We start from the raw sequence: 14,043 nt of genomic DNA on the forward strand, positions 1-14,043 counted from the left end.
AATTAATATTGAAGTCACCACATATAACTAACTTTTTGTATTTCCTATAAAGTGAACCAAGAACCTCCTCTAGCTTTAGCAAAAATGTTGTGAAATCGGAGTCTGGGGATCTATAAATAACAACAGTAAGAAGTTTAGCTCCACTAAATTTAACCACACCTGCACAACATTCAAACACCTTTTCAGTGCAGTACTTTGAAACATCAATTGACTCAAATGGGATACCGTTTTTCACATACATGGCTACTCCCCCACACCGCAAAGAGCTCCTAGAAAAGCTGCCAGCCAACCTGTATCCTGGTAAAGGAAGCCTCTGAATTATCTCCTTATTTAAGAAGTGTTCAGATATACCAATAATTTCAGAGTCAACATCTATAAGCAGTTCACTAACTTTATCTCAAATACCTTGTATATTTTGATGAAATATACTAATTCCCTCATTAATCGGATACCCAAGCTTCGTAGAAAGTGGTTTCTTTGTTAGAGAGACTTCCCTTAAGCAGGAATACCTATCAGCTGACTTCAATCTAAAAAAGGTACAGCTCTAACACCCACAACTACCGGAATTTTCCCATGAGTGATCCCACCACCCCCACCTATGCTGTCACCTATAAGTTTTGCCAACCTCCCCTTCCCATACCTGTTGAGGTGCAGGCCATGCCTAGTGAAACCCGTCCTGCTGATAGACTCCACCGACACCACTGAAATGTGACTCATGCCTTCTGTCATCAGCGCACCCATAAGTCTCATGTTATTACGCCTGACGGCTGTATTAAGATGAGGCCGATCGTGACGCTGAAACAGTTCCACGAAATGCACATTCGTGTTGCCAGTCTGAGTGGCTATCTTTTCCAGGTCACCATCTATGTCATACTCCCCATCCCTATCAATACTATTACCAGCCCCACCCACAATCACTACCTGATCCTCTTTAGTAAAATCCCTACATAACCCCCCTATGTTAAAAGTCACCTGAGCCAATCCTGCATTAGGCTTCACAATGCTGGTGACCTGGTACTCACTCCCCAAAACTTCCTGCAACTGCTGGCCTACACCTCTTCCATGAGAACTACCTAGCAGCAGAACCTTCTTCTTTCTCTTAGACTTTGCAACTGTCCTAGCCACCGTAACTGCTGAGGTCTGCTGCATACTTCCTACATCTACAGCTACTAGAGATTCCTCTCCACTAGACTCTGACAGTTGGTCATATCTATTACAAACACCAATAGTAAAACTATCTGAAAATCTCCTTCTCCTAGCAGATCTCTTGCCAACAGCCAGCTCCCATTCCCCAACCCCCTTCTCCCTCCTCATCCTATCTAGCTCCTCCTGTGCGTTTTTCAACTGTACCTGAAGGGCACAGATCTTACGCTCCTGCTCCTCTATTAACTTACTCTTGCTACATAACCTGCAGTTCCAGGAGAGGATCTCACCAGAATGCCCACTGGCTTCCCCACTGCATTCCCCCCAGTGAAAATACTTCGAACAAGTCTCACACCGCAATCCACTACTCACGAACCTACGGCAAAGCCCACACTTCTCACTCATGGTAAAATTTTACAGTTATTGAAACAAGAAAACAACTTTATCTAAGTTCCGCTACTAGAACAAGAAGATGTTAAAAACTGACTACAATAATCACAAACTTGCTCTATACTACAGTAACTACTATTATTGACAGTATTAATCAACAACAAATGAGAATATAACAAAATACTAACACAGAAAGAAAATCAAACGTCTAATGACAGTAACGAAACTGAAAGCAGTTCGCAAAAATTTCTTCTGAAGTTATTTCACCAGAAAACACCACGAACACCGGTTGAAGACTACTAAAGTTCCTAAATAAACTACTATACACAAACAATTAATTAGTACTTAGCTTTCGATGCGCCGCTACAGCTGCAACTGGTCAGCGCGGAATGTAAACACGGGTAAGAGGTTAAGTTGTTCGATACGAAACACTCACAAATATCAGGTCACAACACAAGAAATGCAGAGGTGAATGAAGAAACCACTAATAAGTCACTTATATAATAAATATTATCACAAAACCCGTTAAAATATATATCTGAAACCTAAAAATAGATGAAAACTTAGAGAGCGATCTCACACGCAGTCACGCGCTTATGACGTCACACCAAAGTCTTTTGACGAGCTTACCAAATCTGCCCTGGAAGAAGTTTAGTCGTTCCGCTGCTACAGATGTCCTCTTTGCATACCGTGCTGAGATGGCTTTTGTTACGGCTGTGCAGACTGTATCATGAAGGTTAGCTGTATGTGTTATATTGTATATGAAATCTGTAGTTACTCACCTCTCTGGCTAAATGGTTATATAAACCTCCCACGTCGACTCAGCACCTGGTTACCTATCTGGTCCGGCCACTGAACCACAATTCGCCACACCACTCAAGCAGGCCCACTGGGAAGGCCGCTGTTTCGGAACGGAGCTGAGATCATTGAGACCACACTTACGTCGTTGCGGGTTTGTCACTTAACGAACGACCAACATAATTACGACGTGCTTCAGCATGAAGAAATCGAATTATAGCACTTCAGGCCGGCCGCAGTGGCCGAGCGGTTCTAGGCGCTCCAGTCTGGAACCGTGTGACCGCTACGGTCGCAGGTTCGAATCCTGCCCTGCCTCGGGCATGGATGTATGTGCTGTCCTTAGGTTAGTTAGGTTTAAGTAGTTCTAAGTTCTAGGGGACTGATGACCTCAGAAGTTAATTCCCATAGTGCTCAGAGCCATTTGAACCATTTTTTATAGCACTTCATACTTGTCCGCCCCCGGTAGGTGAGTGGTCAGCGCGACGGAATGTCAATCTTCAGGGCCCGGGTTTGATTCTCGGCTAGGGCGGAGATTTTCTCCGCTCAGGGACTGGGTGTTGCGTTGCCCTAATCATCATCATTTCGTCCCCATCGACGCACAAGTCGCCGAAGTGGCGTCAAATCGAAAGACTTGCACCCGACTGGAGGCCCTGGTCACACGACATTTACATTTATTTACTTCATACTTGGTGGGAGGCTGTATTGTGCTAGGCAACTTTACTTGTTCACTGTGTGCTCCGAACTGAAAAGTGCGACATGATTCGATCGACGGGCACATTAGAGACACCACGCAGAGCATCAGCGAAAACATTTATCGGATTTTCACTGTTCTTTTAATTTCGCCACTGATCGGACCCAAGAAAAAAATAGTTCTGCACTAATATCAGACTCCACAAGCAGAGCAAGAGAGTTTGGATGACTTGGAGGAAATAAAGTGACAAACCGAACTTTCACCTGAATCTTTCGGTGGATTCCTGAAGCAGCCAGGGTAGTGCAATTGCTGGAACACTACACGGAAAAAACTGGTAGTTGGGCTGGAGTCTCAATCTGGTACACAATTTTGTCATGCACACTTTTCGCTGCATAAGCTCCACTAAAGGGCAGAAAAATCCTTAGCAACTGTAGCAGACGCACCGCCTGTTCGATAAGGAGTGCTGTGATGCGCCTACTTATTTGCCTAAATTTAGACTTTTCCTTTGAGGAAGGTCCCCTTCAATCTGATAAACATTAAATCTTGTTTCTCCATTTATTTTTCAGCCTCCGCAGCGTCCCTCTTCCCGGGCCCTGCCCGCGAATTCCTCGCCGCGGAATTCTCAGTTCTTAATTAAAACTAGTGGCACGCAAGAGACGAGATTTTATCTGTGACGCTCCACCGGGCGCTTCGAGAGAACGTTTTAATGGTTTACTTTGTCCTTTCTCCCCAAACGAAGGCTTCTTTCATGTTCCGCCGCGTACTTCTTTGTCGCTGCGGAAGACAATGGCCTCGGTAACTGGCAAAGTGAGATAATGATAAAAAACAAAGCCAGATTCTGGAAATCTTCCACGCCGATAGCATGACGTAATATTTCGGTAAACGTAAATTTCTGATTAAGAACAAAATATTTGCGAGAGAGAATTGACTGCCGTATTTTACAAATCGCGTTGAGGTATTCTAATTGAAAGAGTGTCTTTTCTTTGTGGTGGGTGCAGAAGAATGATAAAAGAAAGAAAAGGACACCAAAAGAAAGCAAATACGTTCTACCTTCTCCAACTGCATTAAGGACCGTGAAGCTAATCTCATGCTTCGAGAGCTCAAATTTCTGTGAATAAAGCGCTCAAATGCAACTGTCTATCCATGGCAACACAATTTTTTAATCATCGTCCGGAAATCTTGGTAAACAAAAAATATTTAACGATGAACTGTTTCATATTATGCTCATTTAATGCGCAATAAAGCTATCACAATAAAGAAAAAAATTCTTGCCTTCAAAAGCGTGTACGGCCGGTTTCCCTTGGTTATTAGTTGTAAGAGTTTACGAACATTTCTCCAATATTACTCTAAATTTAACAATATTAAGTATTCGATACATTGAACATGGACATAGAGGCTGTATTATTAACATTCATTGCTTCAGCAGTTATAAACTTAGCTGTTTTTCTATTGTAACAGTGGAGACAGAACCTAATACCACTCGACGAGTTCTATTGCATGTCTAAAATAGTAATTACGTTTATGCTCTCTCTTGACGTACTAATGTGAAATAACTTTTTTAACTGTTCACAACTGTACAATGGACGAATGCCTTCCGTGGCCAGACACACGCCTTACACAACGTCCCGGATCTTTTTCCGATTAGCACGTGTAATCACCACTGTTGAAAATGAGTTGAACGCGTCGTGAGCTCTCATGAAAAATTCTGCACTTCGTCGTAGCAGACGTTTTATTGAGACCGTATTTCAGTAAACAGTTTTTATGGATATGCTGTGCTGCCCATAAAGAATATTACAGATCAACACATGCAGACGTTTGTTACGGGATCGGTCTACGTAGCAAGTTTATGGCAGCAAACCGTAAGCAGCTTATAACACTCGAGCGAGTATCTTTTGTGGCATTGGGAAATTTCTCCTATTTATGAAGTAAAGTGCTTAAAATTGTTTCTCCATATGTACCGCATAAAAGCTGACAAGCCCTGTAATCTAGATTCGCACTGTTAGCCCCATAGCACGGAACGCTGCGTTTGAAAACGAGATGAATAATTAATCTTCGCGAGTTATAACTTAAATCCAGAGTCATTATTATCATTATCATTGTCTTGTCATGTGTAGAGTACATTGGGCTATGATGCAGTCACTTCCAAGATTTTCAGACTTCGTTCATCTGATATTTATCATTACAAATTCTCTTCCACCGAGTTTTCCATTACCAGCTTTATTTTTTTGTGTCGTTTAGATGTAAACCAGTATAGAGCGATGTTTGGGTGAGTGCTTTAAACCGTGTTTATTCTGCAGTAAACTGTTTCCGGCTTTCATACTTCACTGAGAGTTTTGGATGGTAATTTGTCTACCTCCTTGAAACTTATTACTAGGTCCTAGTATGTGGTCCAGCGATTGCTACTTAGGAGCGTAGCGTTATTGCTCTAACTTTTTGAGAGATACTCATCGTTTTTTGTTAACCAGGTAGGATGTATGCGTTGAAGAGAACATCACGCTATTTTTATTTGAAAGATGGCATATTCTGCGGCGATTCACGCAGCCCTTGTAACGTGACTGTAATGCGAGACAGCAAACTTTTACAGTAGTGCAGGAATTCTGAAGCAGGACGTGCAGACGTTCGTGATACAGGCGGTGAGGGAAGGATCAGTGTCAGTCCATGATCTTGTCCAGAGAGCGGATCAGGCGAGTCGAGAAAATCGTCCGCGAAGGGCAATTGAAAATAAGCGAAATGTCACCAGACATTTTCCTTATTCATGGCAACGCTCATCCCCTCACCGCAGCTGCAACAAAGAGGCTCCTGCAGCGTTTTCGATGGGAACTGTATCATCACACACCACACTGCCCGGACTTGGCTCCCTCTGATTTACGTCTCTTTGCTCAGATCGACCGTTGGCCAAAAGGACAGCATTTTGGCACAGACAACGAGTTGCAGACCAGAGTAGAGAACTGGCGAAAATCGAAGGTGGTTGCCTTCTGTGACGACGGTATTGGGAATTTGGTGCAGTACCACAAGAAAAGTCTAACTCAGACTGGCGGCTATGTAGAGAAGTAGCTGGAAGGCGTAGCTAAATAATACAAATAAAACATTTTTTTGGTTGTACTGTGGTATCCATTTCGCGATCGGTCTGACACAAAAAAAGAAAAATAAATAGCCCTAGTAGACACACTGGCACACTTTCATATCAGCCACCACTCAGAGTTCTTCACGAAATGATACCGCCGGTGTTTGAGGCATGGCAGAATATTCAGAGGCTGTTAGCTTCCATGCCATAATAATACAAAAATGTATTCGTGTCTGCGGGAGCGACACATCTTACAAATGTTGGTGATTGGTATCAATTCTGAATGGAATGCAATTTTACTAATTTTATACAGGCTATGCGAGGAACATTTCCACAACGTTTGATAAATATTGGACTGATGCTTCAGCCGATATCACCCACCACGCAGCGGAGTAGTGTACGAGAGCTATTCGGAAAGTAAGGCCCTTTAGGTCAGGAAGTGGAAACCACAGAGAAAATCAGAAATGTTTTATTTGCAGCAATTAGCCACACCTTCCTGCTACTTCTCTGCATAATGACAGCTCTGACTTACATATTTGTCGTTGCGTTGTACCAACTTTCCAATACCCTCGCCACAGAAGGCAGTCGCCAATTCTCTACGCTAGTCTACCAACTCGTTGTCTGTGCCAAAATGCTGTCTTCGTAGCCAGTGATTCATGAGAGCAGAGATCAAACACAGGGGTAGCCATTTACCGGCTGCATTGTGGGTGATCAGACACTTCCCACTGAAAAATATGAAGGAACATGTTCAAAACACTTGCAGAGTGCGTCCGAAACTTGTCATGAAGAAGGAAATTCATGACAGTTGTGTTATGTGGGCTGCATCGTATCAGCCTGAATCTCTCACTAGGCCTTCGTACTTAATGGGACACACTATTTTCTAGGCATCTTTACGTGCTTACTGTGGGCTCAGAACTGAAAAGAGCAATGTGGCGCGATAGGCGGGTGTACTAGAGATGCCGCAACACATCTGTGCAAATCTTCATGGGATGTATAGAACAACGAACTTATACAGCAACAAAATTCACGTCCATTTCCTTTCTCTCCCTGTATCTCCTCTCTGGAAACAACATTGCCTACGAATCGTGATAACAGTGACAACTAAATGCCACGAGACAAATAAAATAATAATTTACCATCTTAGAACGCTTTTTTAACAGATCCTTTTCCGCTATAAGTCCCAATATATAAAGAATAGCGATTTCAGAGATACGAATCCAGTTTTCTCTCATCGGTTCCTTTCGAGACACGTTGTACATGCACTTGATCTTCAGGATTTTGGGATGTGTTCATGGATACTGTATTTCAGTTTTGTTTCCTCTCTGTTCTCGGTGGTTCAGTTTGTCGTGAAATGCTGTTTGACAGTAGAGGATCAAAGATTTATTGAGTTGAAATACTAACCCGGAAGCTTGTCTTTCTCAGGCAATGCTCTATGACGATCTGGCTATCCAGGCATGACTCCACACCTTCCAACGCCTCTCTCCTATCATTCAAGTTTCACAGATATTATCCTGCATACCTCGCTGGACTAACATTACTGGAAAAGAGAAGCGCTAGTACAGCAAGGTATGCTAGAGAACTTCTTTCGAAGTTTGGAAGGAACGGGAGAGGTACTGTAGGAACTAAAGCTTCGAAGCGGGTCGTGAGTCCTGCGCAGATTACTGGGTCGGTAAGAGCATTACCTGCGAAGGGTAAGGTTCCTGGTTCAGTACGGATCTGGAACACGTTTTTCATATACCAAGAAGTTTCCTAATAGCGATGACTCCATTGCAGAGTGAAATATTAATTCAGGGAACATTGTTCCATCGTTCATCTATTGTGGCCGAGTCCATTTCACAGGAAAGCGGTAGTGCTCCGCATTTGAAGTGATACGAATATTTTAACTGAATGAGGAAGTTGACAGAGGAACAGAGAGTTAATTTTGTTTAGTAAAATTCCGAAATACAATAACACGGGATAATCATCTCGAGGTTAAAATTTTTTGCTCAAGGCGGATCCCCACCAAAAAGAAATCTAACACGAGATAGTTTCATTTTGTGCCCGCGCTGCTACGAAAAGTACAAGCAGATACAATAAAAGACCTAGAGAAATCTAAGAAGAATGATTTTATAATTAGTAATAAAGAAAGAATCTCTTTGTCTTTTTGCGAAGATGAAAGGAATAATATCTATTTGATGTTATTATCCTCTCGATTGTCGCACAGATTAAACGTGGACTATTCGTAATTTTCTGTTAAATGTTAAATAATTATCCATCTCAGCATTAGTCATGTCGTGATAATTATTCCAAGCTTACGTTTCAAAAAATATCATCAAGAAAAGTAAATGATTAATGTTAGATGTAGCCATATTTAAAACGGAATCGATTCGTTTCATGTAAAAGTTTGGAGCACCAGTTGGCACTTAAGTCATTGTCACCGCACCAACTAACTCTGCAGTACAGTATGAAGATGAATTCTACACGCGTAGGAAACCCCAGTATTTCCATCACTCATCAGATTTATAAATTCTTTGCCATGACCAGCTCAAACAATAGAATGTGTGTTGTTACCACCATCTATCTACAACACTCCATCTATCTACAACACTCCACAGTCACAATATTGCTGACGTACCATGCAAAACGTTACAGCTGCAGAAAAATTGGAGGGTTTATTCAAGGGAAAGAGCTTCACAAATTGAGCAAGTCAGTAACGAATTGCTGCAGCTCTAGCCCTTATGAAAGCAATTATTCGGCTTGGTATTGATTGAGAGAGTTGTTGGATGTCCTCCTGAGGGATATAGTTCGAAATTTTTTTCCAATTGGCGCGTTACAGCGTCAAAATCCCGAGATGGTTGAAGGTTCTGCGGCGGCGCGGTCTTTCCGTCCCTTTACGACGGACCTGCACCTACCTGTGAACATTGTTTCAGCAGATGATCAGTAGGAAAGCCGAGTGAAACCTACTGTACTTCGACGTGAACCACGCTGCAATTAAAGTCACTAATCTACGTTTCGGGAGAAGCACGAAATGAAAGGTTGGAAATTTTGTCCTCAATTAATGTATTCTGAAAGTTAGGTGAACAAGAATCACTGCCAAGCCCGTGCTAATCTTAACACAGTCACTCATAATCCCTTTCACTCACGTTAGCAAGTTCATGGTGTTGCATTTCCCGAAAACGTAATAACTTCAAAAATGCTGATTGTTTTTGATTGATAATGCTCGTCAAATATTAAGTCTGTCGGTACCAAATGCAGTCACAGTTTTTAGCCACCGACCTGCTCAATACGCCACGCGGAATTTATGTCTTTTCTTGTCACAAAATTCACTTAAAAATTACGAAATTTCTACACACACATCGGAATAATTATGCCGTCACTTTCCAACACTTTTGATGTATGAAACACTGCTAGATCCGGCAACTTATCATTTCCATCGGAACTACTACTGCACACGTCTGATCTCTTTCATGACTAGGTTTCGACTCCTCTCTAGAATACTCTGTCTTCTCTACCTGCAGAGAAAGGCGCGCGAGGAATATTGCTTTACCATTGGTCAGTTTACTCAACAGCCAATAGCAAAACAACATTCTCCCGCGTCAGTCCGCGCTTTTCATCAATAACTAATCGCAAAATAGTAAACCAACGACTGCACTTTTTACTGACGTAATTATCTAACATGCTAAAGTTTTGTTTAAGCATAAATTTTTTTACTATTGTTATTTATACCTGAACTAACTTCCCCTTTACCATAAACTTACTTTACAAATCTATTCTACAAAAATCCCCTTTCTCCATATCCATACTTCTTCGAAATGTTCCCACATTAAATCCCACTACATAATTCGTTAAACAATTATCTTCATATTAACCTTAAACCACACTCACGCATCATTCATACTGCTAAAACACATTTATAACATTTTAGATACACAAAAAGACATAATAACACTTTATGAAAATACTAGAACAGTTTATGAAAAACATTATATTACTTTAGTGCACTCTAGTGGGCACAATCGAAACTAAAATCACAGTCCCCCTATCCAATACTGTCCTCTGTCAGCTGATACATAAACTACGTGCGCGTCCAGTCTAGCGTCACCATCTGTCCCTATCCAGCTGTTAGACACATCTCCCACTTAACCACCTCCAAGGCAGGATCGTTATACGGCGTTACGCCTCAGCTCCTGCCCATAATGCTGCAAACGTTAATTGGGGAGAGATACCGGGACCATGTCGGCTAAAGTAAGGTCTGGCAGACACGAAGACAAGCAGTAGGAACTCTAGCCGTGTGCGGACGGGCATTATCACCCTGAAATATAAGCCCAGAATGTCAGAATGGCTTGCCGTGAAGAGAAACAAAACGTGGTGCAGAATATTGTCCACGTATAGCTGTGCTTTAAGGGTGACGCGGATGAAAACCAAAGATATTCTGCTATGAAATGAATCGCTGACACCGGGGCTCAGTTCGCAGCATGACTCGTTTGGTACCAACCTGACTACCATGCACCATATTGTCCGACAGCCAGGAGAGGTGGCGAGGAGTGCCATTCCCTTTCATAGCAGGACCCCTCTGGTTGACATCCGCTGCACCCTTACAGCGCAGTGGTACGTAGACGATATAATAAGCTCCGTTTTGCTGCCCTTCGTGGCAAGTCATCCTGGGCTTACATTTCACCTAGTTTCCTTGCCTTCCTGCTTACCAAACCCCATCTTGGCCGGCAGGTCTTTGGATCAATCCCCAAATGGGATCCTTTGCGGCATTATGCGCAGGAGCCTCAAACCATTTCGGGATTTTGACACTGTAAGGGTCAGAGGTGGACCAACGCGATATTGAATTTCTCAATATGTGAAGCTCTCTCTCTTTAATAAATCAATCAAATTTTCTGAAATTCTAATCATTTGTTAGTCTTACATGTGCATGATACCTACCGATTTCCGTCTCATTCGACTGATAATTCCTTCTTGGTGCATTGCTTTTTGTTTCTGTGCTTTTTTTTTGTTTTGTCTTAGAGTGTATCTCAGCCTTACAGGCGCAGTCGGTGCCATGAGTAATTCATCTTAGGTGGTAACCGACAGAGGGGCGGTAAATACCACACAGTGAATGACGAGCGACGGTGCTGCGCTTGTGGCTACAAGCATCGCAGTCGCAGCGGCCGCCGCACAGCTATTCTGGTGCTAACAGGTGTCCGTCAGCCGGCGAGTTATGTTCGCACCACCAGCCACACAACACCCGACAACTTTCCGGCCGCTCGCAGATCAGACTGCAAGCGGAAGAGGCGAATCCATAGATCACTCCAAAAGGTACGCGACAGTAAAACGTAGTATTGGGAGCTCGAATTAATTCTCGTTGCTGACGAACACAGGGAAGTATTTGTACTAGTGCACCATAGCGAGCAGTGACACGAGAATTATTTAACAGTAGAAACATCAGGCTTTCAGGTCTGTGTGTGACTCTGGAGTTGACTGAAAAGAATATAAATATTTATTGCCTTTAACATACTCGGTTTTGGACCTGCCAAACAGCATTTCCGGGAAGTGTTACCCTTTTGCTTTCATCTCAAGGAATTTGGTGTACAAAGTCATTGTTTGCTAGTGGAAGCATATGGAGAACATTCAGAAATACCCGGACCAGATTGATTTCCGCGATTTAAATAAAAAGATTTTGAAGTGACTGACGAAATTGATCTTGGTTGGTGTTGTCCATCATGAAGTTCACCTAAACAGCGAATGTTGAACGCTACAAGGCACAATTACTAAATTAGAATAGCGCACATAAAGACAGAAGCCAACAATGTGCTCAGAGTCAAGACAAAGTCATTCTGAAACTTCCTGGCAGATTAAAACTGTGTGCCCAACCGGTTGGGCACACAGTTTTAATCTGCCAGGAAGTTTCATATCAGCGTACACTCCGCTGCTGAGTGAAAATCTCATTCTGGAAAGTCATTCTGCTTTGTGACAATGCCAAGCTACATGCTGAAAATCGATTGTAGGAAACCCTGATGGGACTTCGGTGGCATGCCTTACCCCGCCCGCCATATTCGCCAGACATCGACCCTTCCTATTACAATTTTTCGATCCGTGAAGCATTGCCTTTCTGAACAACAATTCACATCTTTTAATGATCTCGAAAACTCGCTCTATGAGTGGATCACCTTTAAAAAACGCGGATTCTTTATCGCATTATTCATTTGCTATCCGAAAAGTGGGAAAAGTTTGTAGGTGCTAAAGGACACTAGTTTCAGTAAAGTACCTTATACCATTCTATTAAAATGATCATCTATTTTCTACACAACATTCAACGAGAATTAATTCGAGTGCCCAATAAATGCTGCAGCAAGAGGATATGTGGAGAGCATTCACTACTTTTCGTCGCAAGGACAAATCCTGTGTAATGATTGTAAACAGGAGAGAAAAGGCACAGTGTTCGATTATAAAGCTGCTGATACACTTTTGCATTTAGTCATGCTACAGAAGACGTCTGAAGAGTAATGACCACATGAAATCAGTTGGGGGTCTGCTACAACGGCAACTGTCTAATCACGTTCGCAGAATTACTCTAAATTTCGCTAGACCATGATATATCAAATGTTTTTGGGGGCGGTGTCTATGGAAGTTTACTATCTTTTCTTTATTACACACTCACGGAACATGAGACGATACGAATTATGCACTTAAAGCTTAAATGTGAGGACTGTCGACCCACACTGAATATAACTGTCCGATTTATTATCCTTGAATTATTCATCATGCCTATATCCATCGTGATGATTGCCCCATCTCTCTCGGCGGTTTCCACATATTCTGATGACTCCATCACTATTTCTATTTTTCTGCTTTTCTTCTTTCGTTTTTGAACTCAACTCCTATATACGCTTAATCTACCTTATACAGTAAAAAAATTTATTAAGAGTTTTCTAAAGCTCATCTGGATACTCAGTCCCAAGTTCTCAGTGCTCATTATCACCGTTGTTTAGCAGCAAAATTCCAATTCCACATTACGATATGTAACTGCTTCTGTTTTCTTAAAGTAACTGCTATTAGATCCATGTGCGTACACAATTCTGTTTCATTTATGATGTCCTCGATCTCATCTGACTGTTTGGAAACGTATTTCAACTGCGATATCTTGATAGTTCTTTCTATGCAGCCAAATAGAAGTCCATATCTTCTTCTATGTTTGTTATTAGGAAGCCAAAGATGAGAGTTTTAATTTTATCATTGACACCAATCACTACGTCTATATCGAAATCATTTCTTTGTAATTCACACTTAATTGCTCGAAAGAGTGTGCATGACAGCAATATCAAACATTGTATCGACCGTGCCATGCTCGAATAATGTGTTTTAATGATAGCCATACCGCCGTACGCTGTGGCCGAGCGGTCCTAGGCGCTTCAGTCCGGAACCGCGCGACCGCTAAGGTCGCAGGTTCGAATCCTGCCTCGGGTATGGATGTGTGTGATATTATTATGTTAGTTAGGTTTAAGTAGTTCTATGTTCTAGGGGACTGAAGACTTCACATGTTAAGTCCCATAGTGCTCAGAGCCATTTGAAGCATTTTTGATAACCAAACCACTTCACTTATCAAACCCGTGACACTCTCTCCCCTCTTTTGTGATAACACAAAATAAGCCCCATTTATTTGAACTATTTTGATATCCGTTAGTCCTAACCGTGAAGAATCATATTCTATTCAACAAGTCTGGAAGACAACGGACAGACGTAGTGTAAGCAATTTCTTTAGGGTATTTGTTCCACCTCGCAAGTGTAACGTCAATAAAATAGTCTGTAGTTGCCCTTCCGTTCAATATTTTTCATTTTATCGTTTCACTTTAACTTGTTTCTAATTGTAATCGATAGATATGTAGTTGAGTGGACAAATGTCATGTGACAATGATCAACAGAATTCGCTTAATACTCGTATGAAGGGCAATCTATACAAATGACCGCAGATGTTTTAGTTTGCAATTATTTT

The sequence above is a fragment of the Schistocerca nitens genome, chromosome 2 (assembly GCF_023898315.1).
Source record: "Schistocerca nitens isolate TAMUIC-IGC-003100 chromosome 2, iqSchNite1.1, whole genome shotgun sequence".
Taxonomy (NCBI): domain Eukaryota; kingdom Metazoa; phylum Arthropoda; class Insecta; order Orthoptera; family Acrididae; genus Schistocerca; species Schistocerca nitens.